Below are 17,096 nucleotides of genomic sequence, written 5' to 3'. Positions count from 1 at the left end.
ACGATGATGTCATAATGGTCGTCACGGCGACGATGATGTCATAATGGTCGTCACGGCGGCGGTAATGTCATAATGGTCATCATGGCGACGATGATGTCATACTGTCGTCATGGCGATGGTGTTGCCATAATGGTCGTCATGGCGACGATGATGTCATAATGGTCATCATGGCGACGATGACGTCATAATGGTCGTCATGGCGACGATGACATCATAATGGTCGTCATGGCGACGATGACGTCATAATGGTCGTTATGGCGACGATAATGTCATACTGGTCGTCATGACGACGGTGTTGCCATAATGGTCGTCATGGCGACGATGATGTCATAATGGTCGTCATGCCGACGATGATGTCATAATGGTCGTCATGGCGACGATGATGTCATAATGGTCGTCACGGCGACGATGATGTCAGTATGGTGGTCATGGCTTTGGTGATGTCGTAATGGACGTCAGGGCGACGGTGATGTCATAATGGTCGTCATGGCAATGGTGATGTCAGAATGGTCGTCATGGCGACGATGATGTCATACTGTCGTCATGGCGACGGTGTTGCCATAATGGTCGTCATGGCGACGATGATGTCATAATGGTCATCATGGCGACGATGACGTCATAATGGTCGTTATGGCAACGATGATGTCATAATGGTCGTCATGGCGACGATGATGTCATACTGGTCGACATGGCGACAGTGTTGCCATAATGGTCGTCATGGCGACGATGATGTCATAATGGTCGTCATGGCGACGGTGTTGTCATAATGGTCGTCATGCCGACGATGATGTCATAATGGTCGTCATGGCGAAGATGATGTCATAATGGTCGTCATGGCGACGATGATGTCATAATGGTCATCATGGCGACGATGACGTCATAATGGTCGTCATGGCGACGATGATGTCATAATGGTCGTCATGGCGACGATGATGTCATAATGGTCGTCATGGCGACGGTGATGTCATAATAGTCGTCATGGCGACAATGATGTCATAATGGTCGTCATGCCGACGATGATGTCATAATGGTCGTCACGGCGACGGTGTTGCCATAATGGTCGTCATGGCGACGATGATGTCATAATGGTCGTCATGGCGACGATGATGTCAGTATGGTGGTCATGGCTTTGGTGATGTCATAATGGTCGTCATGCCGACGATGATGTCAGTATGGTGGTCATGGCTTTGGTGATGTCATAATGGTCGTCATGGCGACGGTGATGTCATAATGGTCATCATGGCAATGGTGATGTCAGAATGGTCGTCATGGCGACGATGATGTCAGTATGGTGGTCATGGCTTTGGTGATGTCAGAATGGTCGTCATGGCGACGATGATGTCATACTGGTCGTCATGGCGACGGTGTTGCCATAATGGTCGTCATGGCGACGATGATGTCACAATGGTCGTCATGGCAATGGTGATGTCAGAATGGTCGTCATGGCGACGATGATGTCATAATGGTCGTCATGGCGACGGTGATGTCATAATGGTCGTCATGGCGACGATGATGTCATAATGGTCGTCATGGCTACGATGATGTCATAATGGTCGTCATGGCGACGATGATGTTATAATAGTCGTCATGGCGACGATGATGTCATAATGGTCGTCATGCCAACGATGATGTCATTATGGTTGTCATGGATTTGGTGATGTCATAATGGTCGTCATGGCAACGGTGATGTCATAATGGTCGTCATGGCAATGGAGATGTCAGAATGGTCGTCATGGCGACGATGATGTCAGTATGGTGGTCATGGCTTTGGTGATGTCATAATGGTCGTCATGGCGACGATTATGTCATAATGGTCGTCATGGCGACAATGATGTCAATATGGTTGTCATGGCTTTTGTGATGTCATAATGGTCGTCATGGCGGCGGTGATGTCATAATGGTCGTCATGGCGACGATGATGTCATAATGGTCGTCACGGCGACGATGATGTCATAATGGTCGTCATAGCGACGATGATGTCATAATGGTTGTCATGGCGACGATGACGTCATAATGGTCGTCATGGCGACGATGATGTCATAATGTTCGTCATGGCGACGATGATGTCAATATGGTTGTCATGGCTTTGGTGATGTCATAATGGTCGTCATGGCGACGGTGATGTCATAATGGTCGTCATGGCGACGATGATGTCATAATGGTCGTCATGGCGACGATGATGTCATAATGGTCGTCATGGCGACGATGATGTCATAATGGTCGTCATGCTGACGATGATATCAGTATGGTGGTCATGGTTTGGTGATGTCATAATGGTCGTCATGGCGACGATGACGTCATAATGATCGTCATGTCGACGGTGATGTCATAATGGTCGTTATGGCGACGGTGATGTCATAATAGTCGTCATGGCGACGTTGATGTCATAATTGTCGTCATGCCGACGATGATGTCATAATGGTCGTCATGGCGACGGTGTTACCATAATGGTCGTCATGGCGACGATGATGTCATAATGGTCGTTATGGCGACAATGATGTCATAATGGTCGTCATGGCGACGATGATGTCAGAATGGTCGTCATGGCGACGATTATGTCAGTATGGTAGTCATGGCTTTGGTGATGTCATAATGGTCGTCATGGCGACGATGATGTCATAATGGTCGTCATGGCGACGATGATGTCAATATGGTTGTCATGGTTTTGGTGATGTCATAATGGTCGTCATGGCGACGGTGATATCATAATGGTCGTCATGGCGACGATGATGTCATAATGGTCGTCACGGCGACGATGATGTCATAATGGTCGCCACGGCGACGGTGATGTCATAATGGTTGCCATAGCAACAATGTTGTCATAAAGTTCGTCATGGCGACGATGATGTCATAATGGTAGTCATGGCAACGATGATGTCATAATGGTCGTCATGGCGACGATGATGTCATACTGGTTGTCATGGCGACAGTGTTGCCATAATGGTCGTCATGGCGACGATGATGTCATAATGGTCGTCATGGCGACGGTGTTGTCATAATGGTCGTCATGCCGACGATGATGTCATAATGGTCGTCATGGCGAAGATGATGTCATAATGGTCGTCATGGCGATGATGATGTCATAATGGTCGTCATGGCAACGATGACGTCATAATGGTCGTCATGGCGACGATGACGTCATAATGGTCGTCATGGCGACAGTGATGTCATAATAGTCGTCATGGCGACGATGAAGTCATAATGGTCGTCATGCCGACGATGATGTCATAATGGTCGTCACGGCGACGATGTTGCCATAATGGTCGTCATGGCGACGATGATGTCATAATGGTCGTCATGGCGACGATGATGTCATAATGGTCGTCATGGCGACGATGATGTCAGTATGGTGGTCATGGCTTTGGTGATGTCATAATGGTCGTCATGGCGACGGTGATGTCATAATGGTCGTCATGGCAATGGTGATGTCAGAATGGTCGTCATGGCGACGGTGTTGCCATAATGGTCGTCATGGCGACGATGATGTCATAATGGTCGTCATGGCGACGATGACGTCATAATGGTCGGCATGGCGACGATGACGTCATAATGGTCGTCATGGCGACGATGATGTCATAATGGTCGTCATGGCGACGATGATGTCATAATGGTCGTCATGGCGACGATGATGTCAGTATGGTGGTCATGGCTTTGGTGATGTCATAATGGTCGTCATGGCAACGGTGATGTCATAATGGTTGTCATGGCAATGGTGATGTCAGACTGGTCGTCATGGCGACGATGATGTCAGTATGGTGGTCATGGCTTTTGTGATGTCATAATGGTCGTCATGGCGGCGGTGATGTCATAATGGTCGTCATGGCGACGATGATGTCATAATGGTCGTCACGGCGACGATGATGTCATAATGGTCGTCATAGCGACGATGATGTCATAATGGTCGTCATGGCGACGATGACGTCATAATGGTCGTCATGGCGACGATGATGTCATAATGTTCGTCATGGCGACGATGATGTCATAATGTTCGTCATGGCTTTGGTGATGTCATAATGGTCGTCATGGCGACGGTGATGTCATAATGGTCGTCATGGCGACGATGATGTCATAATGGTCGTCATGGCGACGATGATGTCATAATGGTCGTCATGGCGACGATGATGTCATAATGGTCGTCATGCTGACGATGATATCAGTATGGTGGTCATGGCTTTGGTGATGTCATAATGGTCGTCATGGCGACGATGATGTCATACTGGTCGTCATGGTGACGGTGTTGCCATAATGGTCGTCATGGCGACGATGATGTCATAATGGTCGTCATGGCGACGGTGATGTCATAATGGTCGTCATGCCGACGATGATGTCAGTATGGTGGTCATGGCTTTGGTGATGTCAGAATGGTCGTCATGGCGACGATGATGTCATACTGGTCGTCATGGCGACGGTGTTGCCATAATGGTCGTCATGGCGACGATGATGTCATAATGGTCGTCATGGCAATGGTGATGTCAGAATGGTCGTCATGGCGACGATGATGTCATAATGGTCGTCATGGCGACGATGATGTCATAATGGTCGTCATGGCGACGATGATGTCATAATGGTCGTCATGGCTACGATGATGTCATAATGGTCGTCATGGCGACGATGATGTTATAATAGTCGTCATGGCGACGATGATGTCATAATGGTCGTCATGCCAACGATGATGTCATTATGGTTGTCATGGCTTTGGTGATGTCATAATGGTCGTCATTGCGACGGTGATGTCATAATGGTCGTCATGGCGACGATGATGTCATAATGGTCGTCACGGCGACGATGATGTCATAATGGTCGTCACGGCGGCGGTAATGTCATAATGGTCATCATGGCGACGATGATGTCATACTGTCGTCATGGCGATGGTGTTGCCATAATGGTCGTCATGGCGACGATGATGTCATAATGGTCATCATGGCGACGATGACGTCATAATGGTCGTCATGGCGACGATGACATCATAATGGTCGTCATGGCGACGATGACGTCATAATGGTCGTTATGGCGACGATAATGTCATACTGGTCGTCATGACGACGGTGTTGCCATAATGGTCGTCATGGCGACGATGATGTCATAATGGTCGTCATGCCGACGATGATGTCATAATGGTCGTCATGGCGACGATGATGTCATAATGGTCGTCACGGCGACGATGATGTCAGTATGGTGGTCATTTCTTTGGTGATGTCGTAATGGACGTCAGGGCGACGGTGATGTCATAATGGTCGTCATGGCAATGGTGATGTCAGAATGGTCGTCATGGCGACGATGATGTCATACTGTCGTCATGGCGACGGTGTTGCCATAATGGTCGTCATGGCGACGATGATGTCATAATGGTCGTCATGGCGACGATGACGTCATAATGGTCGTTATGGCAACGATGATGTCATAATGGTCGTCATGGCGACGATGATGTCATACTGGTCGACATGGCGACAGTGTTGCCATAATGGTCGTCATGGCGACGATGATGTCATAATGGTCGTCATGGCGACGGTGTTGTCATAATGGTCGTCATGCCGACGATGATGTCATAATGGTCGTCATGGCGAAGATGATGTCATAATGGTCGTCATGGCGACGATGATGTCATAATGGTCATCATGGCGACGATGACGTCATAATGGTCGTCATGGCGACGATGACGTCATAATGGTCGTCATGGCGACGATGATGTCATAATGGTCGTCATGGCGACGGTGATGTCATAATAGTCGTCATGGCGACAATGATGTCATAATGGTCGTCATGCCGACGATGATGTCATAATGGTCGTCACGGCGACGGTGTTGCCATAATGGTCGTCATGGCGACGATGATGTCATAATGGTCGTCATGGCGACGATGATGTCAGTATGGTGGTCATGGCTTTGGTGATGTCATAATGGTCGTCATGCCGACGATGATGTCAGTATGGTGGTCATGGCTTTGGTGATGTCATAATGGTCGTCATGGCGACGGTGATGTCATAATGGTCGTCATGGCAATGGTGATGTCAGAATGGTCGTCATGGCGACGATGATGTCAGTATGGTGGTCATGGCTTTGGTGATGTCAGAATGGTCGTCATGGCGACGATGATGTCATACTGGTCGTCATGGCGACGGTGTTGCCATAATGGTCGTCATGGCGACGATGATGTCACAATGGTCGTCATGGCAATGGTGATGTCAGAATGGTCGTCATGGCGACGATGATGTCATAATGGTCGTCATGGCGACGGTGATGTCATAATGGTCGTCATGGCGACGATGATGTCATAATGGTCGTCATGGCTACGATGATGTCATAATGGTCGTCATGGCGACGATGATGTTATAATAGTCGTCATGGCGACGATGATGTCATAATGGTCGTCATGCCAACGATGATGTCATTATGGTTGTCATGGATTTGGTGATGTCATAATGGTCGTCATGGCAACGGTGATGTCATAATGGTCGTCATGGCAATGGTGATGTCAGAATGGTCGTCATGGCGACGATGATGTCAGTATGGTGGTCATGGCTTTGGTGATGTCATAATGGTCGTCATGGCGACGATTATGTCATAATGGTCGTCATGGCGACAATGATGTCAATATGGTTGTCATGGCTTTTGTGATGTCATAATGGTCGTCATGGCGGCGGTGATGTCATAATGGTCGTCATGGCGACGATGATGTCATAATGGTCGTCACGGCGACGATGATGTCATAATGGTCGTCATAGCGACGATGATGTCATAATGGTTGTCATGGCGACGATGACGTCATAATGGTCGTCATGGCGACGATGATGTCATAATGTTCGTCATGGCGACGATGATGTCAATATGGTTGTCATGGCTTTGGTGATGTCATAATGGTCGTCATGGCGACGGTGATGTCATAATGGTCGTCATGGCGACGATGATGTCATAATGGTCGTCATGGCGACGATGATGTCATAATGGTCGTCATGCTGACGATGATATCAGTATGGTGGTCATGGTTTGGTGATGTCATAATGGTCGTCATGGCGACGATGACGTCATAATGATCGTCATGTCGACGGTGATGTCATAATGGTCGTTATGGCGACGGTGATGTCATAATAGTCGTCATGGCGACGTTGATGTCATAATTGTCGTCATGCCGACGATGATGTCATAATGGTCGTCATGGCGACGGTGTTACCATAATGGTCGTCATGGCGACGATGATGTCATAATGGTCGTTATGGCGACAATGATGTCATAATGGTCGTCATGGCGACGATGATGTCAGAATGGTCGTCATGGCGACGATTATGTCAGTATGGTAGTCATGGCTTTGGTGATGTCATAATGGTCGTCATGGCGACGATGATGTCATAATGGTCGTCATGGCGACGATGATGTCAATATGGTTGTCATGGTTTTGGTGATGTCATAATGGTCGTCATGGCGACGGTGATATCATAATGGTCGTCATGGCGACGATGATGTCATAATGGTCGTCACGGCGACGATGATGTCATAATGGTCGCCACGGCGACGGTGATGTCATAATGGTTGCCATAGCAACAATGTTGTCATAAAGTTCGTCATGGCGACGATGATGTCATAATGGTAGTCATGGCAACGATGATGTCATAATGGTCGTCATGGCGACGATGATGTCATACTGGTTGTCATGGCGACAGTGTTGCCATAATGGTCGTCATGGCGACGATGATGTCATAATGGTCGTCATGGCGACGGTGTTGTCATAATGGTCGTCATGCCGACGATGATGTCATAATGGTCGTCATGGCGAATATGATGTCATAATGGTCGTCATGGCGATGATGATGTCATAATGGTCGTCATGGCGACGATGACGTCATAATGGTCGTCATGGCGACGATGACGTCATAATGGTCGTCATGGCGACAGTGATGTCATAATAGTCGTCATGGCGACGATGAAGTCATAATGGTCGTCATGCCGACGATGATGTCATAATGGTCGTCACGGCGACGATGTTGCCATAATGGTCGTCATGGCGACGATGATGTCATAATGGTCGTCATGGCGACGATGATGTCATAATGGTCGTCATGGCGACGATGATGTCAGTATGGTGGTCATGGCTTTGGTGATGTCATAATGGTCGTCATGGCGACGGTGATGTCATAATGGTCGTCATGGCAATGGTGATGTCAGAATGGTCGTCATGGCGACGGTGTTGCCATAATGGTCGTCATGGCGACGATGATGTCATAATGGTCGTCATGGCGACGATGACGTCATAATGGTCGTCATGGCGACGATGACGTCATAATGGTCGTCATGGCGACGATGATGTCATAATGGTCGTCATGGCGACGATGATGTCATAATGGTCGTCATGGCGACGATGATGTCAGTATGGTGGTCATGGCTTTGGTGATGTCATAATGGTCGTCATGGCAACGGTGATGTCATAATGGTCGTCATGGCAATGGTGATGTCAGAATGGTCGTCATGGCGACGATGATGTCAGTATGGTGGTCATGGCTTTGGTGATGTCATAATGGTCGTCATGGCGACGATTATGTCATAATGGTCGTCATGGCGACGATGATGTCAATATGGTTGTCATGGCTTTTGTGATGTCATAATGGTCGTCATGGCGGCGGTGATGTCATAATGGTCGTCATGGCGACGATGATGTCATAATGGTCGTCACGGCGACGATGATGTCATAATGGTCGTCATAGCGACGATGATGTCATAATGGTTGTCATGGCGACGATGACGTCATAATGGTCGTCATGGCGACGATGATGTCATAATGTTCGTCATGGCGACGATGATGTTATAATAGTCGTCATGGCGACGATGATGTCATAATGGTCGTCATGCCAACGATGATGTCATTATGGTTGTCATGGATTTGGTGATGTCATAATGGTCGTCATGGCAACGGTGATGTCATAATGGTCGTCATGGCAATGGTGATGTCAGAATGGTCGTCATGGCGACGATGATGTCAGTATGGTGGTCATGGCTTTGGTGATGTCATAATGGTCGTCATGGCGACGATTATGTCATAATGGTCGTCATGGCGACAATGATGTCAATATGGTTGTCATGGCTTTTGTGATGTCATAATGGTCGTCATGGCGGCGGTGATGTCATAATGGTCGTCATGGCGACGATGATGTCATAATGGTCGTCACGGCGACGATGATGTCATAATGGTCGTCATAGCGACGATGATGTCATAATGGTTGTCATGGCGACGATGACGTCATAATGGTCGTCATGGCGACGATGATGTCATAATGTTCGTCATGGCGACGATGATGTCAATATGGTTGTCATGGCTTTGGTGATGTCATAATGGTCGTCATGGCGACGGTGATGTCATAATGGTCGTCATGGCGACGATGATGTCATAATGGTCGTCATGGCGACGATGATGTCATAATGGTCGTCATGCTGACGATGATATCAGTATGGTGGTCATGGTTTGGTGATGTCATAATGGTCGTCATGGCGACGATGACGTCATAATGATCGTCATGTCGACGGTGATGTCATAATGGTCGTTATGGCGACGGTGATGTCATAATAGTCGTCATGGCGACGTTGATGTCATAATTGTCGTCATGCCGACGATGATGTCATAATGGTCGTCATGGCGACGGTGTTACCATAATGGTCGTCATGGCGACGATGATGTCATAATGGTCGTTATGGCGACAATGATGTCATAATGGTCGTCATGGCGACGATGATGTCAGAATGGTCGTCATGGCGACGATTATGTCAGTATGGTAGTCATGGCTTTGGTGATGTCATAATGGTCGTCATGGCGACGATGATGTCATAATGGTCGTCATGGCGACGATGATGTCAATATGGTTGTCATGGTTTTGGTGATGTCATAATGGTCGTCATGGCGACGGTGATATCATAATGGTCGTCATGGCGACGATGATGTCATAATGGTCGTCACGGCGACGATGATGTCATAATGGTCGCCACGGCGACGGTGATGTCATAATGGTTGCCATAGCAACAATGTTGTCATAAAGTTCGTCATGGCGACGATGATGTCATAATGGTAGTCATGGCAACGATGATGTCATAATGGTCGTCATGGCGACGATGATGTCATACTGGTTGTCATGGCGACAGTGTTGCCATAATGGTCGTCATGGCGACGATGATGTCATAATGGTCGTCATGGCGACGGTGTTGTCATAATGGTCGTCATGCCGACGATGATGTCATAATGGTCGTCATGGCGAATATGATGTCATAATGGTCGTCATGGCGATGATGATGTCATAATGGTCGTCATGGCGACGATGACGTCATAATGGTCGTCATGGCGACGATGACGTCATAATGGTCGTCATGGCGACAGTGATGTCATAATAGTCGTCATGGCGACGATGAAGTCATAATGGTCGTCATGCCGACGATGATGTCATAATGGTCGTCACGGCGACGATGTTGCCATAATGGTCGTCATGGCGACGATGATGTCATAATGGTCGTCATGGCGACGATGATGTCATAATGGTCGTCATGGCGACGATGATGTCAGTATGGTGGTCATGGCTTTGGTGATGTCATAATGGTCGTCATGGCGACGGTGATGTCATAATGGTCGTCATGGCAATGGTGATGTCAGAATGGTCGTCATGGCGACGGTGTTGCCATAATGGTCGTCATGGCGACGATGATGTCATAATGGTCGTCATGGCGACGATGACGTCATAATGGTCGTCATGGCGACGATGACGTCATAATGGTCGTCATGGCGACGATGATGTCATAATGGTCGTCATGGCGACGATGATGTCATAATGGTCGTCATGGCGACGATGATGTCAGTATGGTGGTCATGGCTTTGGTGATGTCATAATGGTCGTCATGGCAACGGTGATGTCATAATGGTCGTCATGGCAATGGTGATGTCAGAATGGTCGTCATGGCGACGATGATGTCAGTATGGTGGTCATGGCTTTGGTGATGTCATAATGGTCGTCATGGCGACGATTATGTCATAATGGTCGTCATGGCGACGATGATGTCAATATGGTTGTCATGGCTTTTGTGATGTCATAATGGTCGTCATGGCGGCGGTGATGTCATAATGGTCGTCATGGCGACGATGATGTCATAATGGTCGTCACGGCGACGATGATGTCATAATGGTCGTCATAGCGACGATGATGTCATAATGGTTGTCATGGCGACGATGACGTCATAATGGTCGTCATGGCGACGATGATGTCATAATGTTCGTCATGGCGACGATGATGTCAATATGGTTGTCATGGCTTTGGTGATGTCATAATGGTCGTCATGGCGACGGTGATGTCATAATGGTCGTCATGGCGACGATGATGTCATAATGGTCGTCATGGCGACGATGATGTCATAATGGTCGTCATGCTGACGATGATATCAGTATGGTGGTCATGGTTTGGTGATGTCATAATGGTCGTCATGGCGACGATGACGTCATAATGATCGTCATGTCGACGGTGATGTCATAATGGTCGTTATGGCGACGGTGATGTCATAATAGTCGTCATGGCGACGTTGATGTCATAATTGTCGTCATGCCGACGATGATGTCATAATGGTCGTCATGGCGACGGTGTTACCATAATGGTCGTCATGGCGACGATGATGTCATAATGGTCGTTATGGCGACAATGATGTCATAATGGTCGTCATGGCGACGATGATGTCAGAATGGTCGTCATGGCGACGATTATGTCAGTATGGTAGTCATGGCTTTGGTGATGTCATAATGGTCGTCATGGCGACGATGATGTCATAATGGTCGTCATGGCGACGATGATGTCAATATGGTTGTCATGGTTTTGGTGATGTCATAATGGTCGTCATGGCGACGGTGATATCATAATGGTCGTCATGGCGACGATGATGTCATAATGGTCGTCACGGCGACGATGATGTCATAATGGTCGCCACGGCGACGGTGATGTCATAATGGTTGCCATAGCAACAATGTTGTCATAAAGTTCGTCATGGCGACGATGATGTCATAATGGTAGTCATGGCAACGATGATGTCATAATGGTCGTCATGGCGACGATGATGTCATACTGGTTGTCATGGCGACAGTGTTGCCATAATGGTCGTCATGGCGACGATGATGTCATAATGGTCGTCATGGCGACGGTGTTGTCATAATGGTCGTCATGCCGACGATGATGTCATAATGGTCGTCATGGCGAATATGATGTCATAATGGTCGTCATGGCGATGATGATGTCATAATGGTCGTCATGGCGACGATGACGTCATAATGGTCGTCATGGCGACGATGACGTCATAATGGTCGTCATGGCGACAGTGATGTCATAATAGTCGTCATGGCGACGATGAAGTCATAATGGTCGTCATGCCGACGATGATGTCATAATGGTCGTCACGGCGACGATGTTGCCATAATGGTCGTCATGGCGACGATGATGTCATAATGGTCGTCATGGCGACGATGATGTCATAATGGTCGTCATGGCGACGATGATGTCAGTATGGTGGTCATGGCTTTGGTGATGTCATAATGGTCGTCATGGCGACGGTGATGTCATAATGGTCGTCATGGCAATGGTGATGTCAGAATGGTCGTCATGGCGACGGTGTTGCCATAATGGTCGTCATGGCGACGATGATGTCATAATGGTCGTCATGGCGACGATGACGTCATAATGGTCGTCATGGCGACGATGACGTCATAATGGTCGTCATGGCGACGATGATGTCATAATGGTCGTCATGGCGACGATGATGTCATAATGGTCGTCATGGCGACGATGATGTCAGTATGGTGGTCATGGCTTTGGTGATGTCATAATGGTCGTCATGGCAACGGTGATGTCATAATGGTCGTCATGGCAATGGTGATGTCAGAATGGTCGTCATGGCGACGATGATGTCAGTATGGTGGTCATGGCTTTGGTGATGTCATAATGGTCGTCATGGCGACGATTATGTCATAATGGTCGTCATGGCGACGATGATGTCAATATGGTTGTCATGGCTTTTGTGATGTCATAATGGTCGTCATGGCGGCGGTGATGTCATAATGGTCGTCATGGCGACGATGATGTCATAATGGTCGTCACGGCGACGATGATGTCATAATGGTCGTCATAGCGACGATGATGTCATAATGGTCGTCATGGCGACGATGACGTCATAATGGTCGTCATGGCGACGATGATGTCATAATGTTCGTCATGGCGACGATGATGTCAATATGGTTGTCATGGCTTTGGTGATGTCATAATGGTCGTCATGGCGACGGTGATGTCATAATGGTCGTCATGGCGACGATGATGTCATAATGGTCGTCATGGCGACGATGATGTCATAATGGTCGTCATGGCGACGATGATGTCATAATGGTCGTCATGCTGACGATGATATCAGTATGGTGGTCATGGCTTTGGTGATGTCATAATGGTCGTCATGGCGACGATGATGTCATACTGGTCGTCATGGCGACGGTGTTGCCATAATGGTCGTCATGGCGACGATGATGTCATAATGGTCGTCATGGCGACGGTGATGTCATAATGGTCGTCATGCCGACGATGATGTCAGTATGGTGGTCATGGCTTTGGTGATGTCAGAATGGTCGTCATGGCGACGATGATGTCATACTGGTCGTCATGGCGACGGTGTTGCCATAATGGTCGTCATGGCGACGATGATGTCATAATGGTCGTCATGGCAATGGTGATGTCAGAATGGTCGTCATGGCGACGATGATGTCATAATGGTCGTCATGGCGACGGTGATGTCATAATGGTCGTCATGGCGACGATGATGTCATAATGGTCGTCATGGCTACGATGATGTCATAATGGTCGTCATGGCGACGATGATGTTATAATAGTCGTCATGGCGACGATGATGTCATAATGGTCGTCATGCCAACGATGATGTCATTATGGTTGTCATGGCTTTGGTGATGTCATAATGGTCGTCATTGCGACGGTGATGTCATAATGGTCGTCATGGCGACGATGATGTCATAATGGTCGTCACGGCGACGATGATGTCATAATGGTCGTCACGGCGGCGGTAATGTCATAATGGTCATCATGGCGACGATGATGTCATACTGTCGTCATGGCGATGGTGTTGCCATAATGGTCGTCATGGCGACGATGATGTCATAATGGTCATCATGGCGACGATGACGTCATAATGGTCGTCATGGCGACGATGACATCATAATGGTCGTCATGGCGACGATGACATCATAATGGTCGTTATGGCGACGATAATGTCATACTGGTCGTCATGACGACGGTGTTGCCATAATGGTCGTCATGGCGACGATGATGTCATAATGGTCGTCATGCCGACGATGATGTCATAATGGTCGTCATGGCGACGATGATGTCATAATGGTCGTCACGGCGACGATGATGTCAGTATGGTGGTCATGGCTTTGGTGATGTCGTAATGGACGTCAGGGCGACGGTGATGTCATAATGGTCGTCATGGCAATGGTGATGTCAGAATGGTCGTCATGGCGACGATGATGTCATACTGTCGTCATGGCGACGGTGTTGCCATAATGGTCGTCATGGCGACGATGATGTCATAATGGTCATCATGGCGACGATGACGTCATAATGGTCGTTATGGCAACGATGATGTCATAATGGTCGTCATGGCGACGATGATGTCATACTGGTCGACATGGCGACAGTGTTGCCATAATGGTCGTCATGGCGACGATGATGTCATAATGGTCGTCATGGCGACGGTGTTGTCATAATGGTCGTCATGCCGACGATGATGTCATAATGGTCGTCATGGCGAAGATGATGTCATAATGGTCGTCATGGCGACGATGATGTCATAATGGTCATCATGGCGACGATGACGTCATAATGGTCGTCATGGCGACGGTGATGTCATAATAGTCGTCATGGCGACAATGATGTCATAATGGTCGTCATGCCGACGATGATGTCATAATGGTCGTCACGGCGACGGTGTTGCCATAATGGTCGTCATTGCGACGATGATGTCATAATGGTCGTCATGGCGACGATGATGTCATAATGGTCGTCATGGCGACGATGATGTCAGTATGGTGGTCATGGCTTTGGTGATGTCATAATGGTCGTCATGGCGACGGTGATGTCATAATGGTCGTCATGGCAATGGTGATGTCAGAATGGTCGTCATGGCGACGATGATGTCAGTATGGTGGTCATGGCTTTGGTGATGTCATAATGGTCGTCATGGCGACGATTATGTCATAATGGTCGTCATGGCGACGATGATGTCAATATGGTTGTCATGGCTTGGTGATGTCATAATGGTCGTCATGGCGACGGTGATGTCATAATGGTCGTCATGGCGGCGATGATGTCATAATGGTCGTCACGGCGACGATGATGTCATAATGGTCGTCATGGCGACGATGATGTCATACTGGTCGTCATGGCGACGGTGTTGCCATAATGGTCGTCATGGCGACGATGATGTCATAATGGTCGTCATGCCGACGATGATGTCATAATGGTCGTCATGGCAACGGTGTTGCCATAATGGTCGTCATGGCGACGATGATGTCATAATGGTCGTCATGGCGACGATGATGTTATAATGGTCGTCATGGCGACGATGATGTCAGTATGGTGGTCATGGCTTTGGTGATGTCATAATGGTCGTCATGGCGACGGTGATGTCATAATGGTCGTCATGGCAATGGTGATGTCAGAATGGTGGTCATGGCTTTCGTGATGTCATAATGGTCGTCATGGCGACGATGTCAATATGGTTGTCATGGCTTTGGTGATGTCATAATGGTCGTCATGGCGACGGTGATGTCATAATGGTCGTCATGGCGACGATGATGTCATAATGGTCGTCACGGCGACGATGATGTCATAATGGTCGTCATAGCGACGATGATGTCATAATGGTCGTCATGGCGACGATGACGTCATAATGGTCGTCATGGCGACGATGATGTCATAATGGTCGTCATGGCGACGATGATGTCATACTGGTCGTCATGGCGACGGTGTTGCCATAATGGTTGTCATGGCGACGATGATGTCATAATGGTCGTCATGGCGACGGTGATGTCATAATGGTCGTCATGCCGACGATGATGTCAGTATGGTGGTCATGGCTTTGGTGATGTCATAATGGTCGTCATGGCAACGATGATGTCATAATGGTCGTCATGGCGACGATGATGTCATAATGGTCGTCATGGCGACGATGATGTCAGTATGGTGGTCATGGCTTTGGTGATGTCATAATGGTCGTCATGGCGACGGTGCTGTCATAATGGTCGTCACGGCGACGGTGATGTCATAATGGTCGTTATGGCGACGATGACGTCATAATGGTCGTCATGGCGACGATGATGTCATACTGGTCGTCATGGCGACGGTGTTGCCATAATGGTCGTCATGGCGACGATGATGTCATAATGGTCGTCATGGCGACGGTGTTGTCATAATGGTCGTCATGCCGACGATGATGTCATAATGGTCGTCATGGCGAAGATGATGTCATAATGGTCGTTATGGCGATGATGATGTCATAATGGTCGTCATGGCGACGATGACGTCATAATGGTCGTCATGGCGACGATGATGTCATAATGGTCGTCATGGCGACGGTGATGTCATAATAGTCGTCATGGCGACAATGATGTCATAATGGTCGTCATGCCGACGATGATGTCATAATGGTCGTCCCGGCGACGGTGTTGCCATAATGGTCGTCATGGCGACGATGATGTCATAATGGTCGTCATGGCGACGATGATGTCATAATGGTCGTCATAGCGACGATGATGTCAGTATGGTGGTCATGGCTTTGGTGATGTCATAATGGTCGTCATGGCGACGGTGATGTCAGAATGGTCGTCATGGCGACGGTGTTGCCATAATGGTCGTCATGGCGACGATGACGTCATAATGGTCGTCATGGCGACGATGATGTCATAATGGTCGTCATGGCGACGATGACGTCATAATGGTCGTCATGGCGACGATGATGTCATAATGGTCGTCATGGCGACGATGATGTCATAATGGTCGTCATGGCGACGATGATGTCAGTATGGTGGTCATGGCT

Source organism: Phyllobates terribilis, unplaced genomic scaffold (genome assembly GCF_046119375.1).
Source record: "Phyllobates terribilis strain yellow unplaced genomic scaffold, ASM4611937v1 Scaffold_43__1_contigs__length_10536358, whole genome shotgun sequence".
NCBI lineage: Eukaryota > Metazoa > Chordata > Amphibia > Anura > Dendrobatidae > Phyllobates > Phyllobates terribilis.
Note: the sequence above shows the minus strand (reverse complement) of the source record.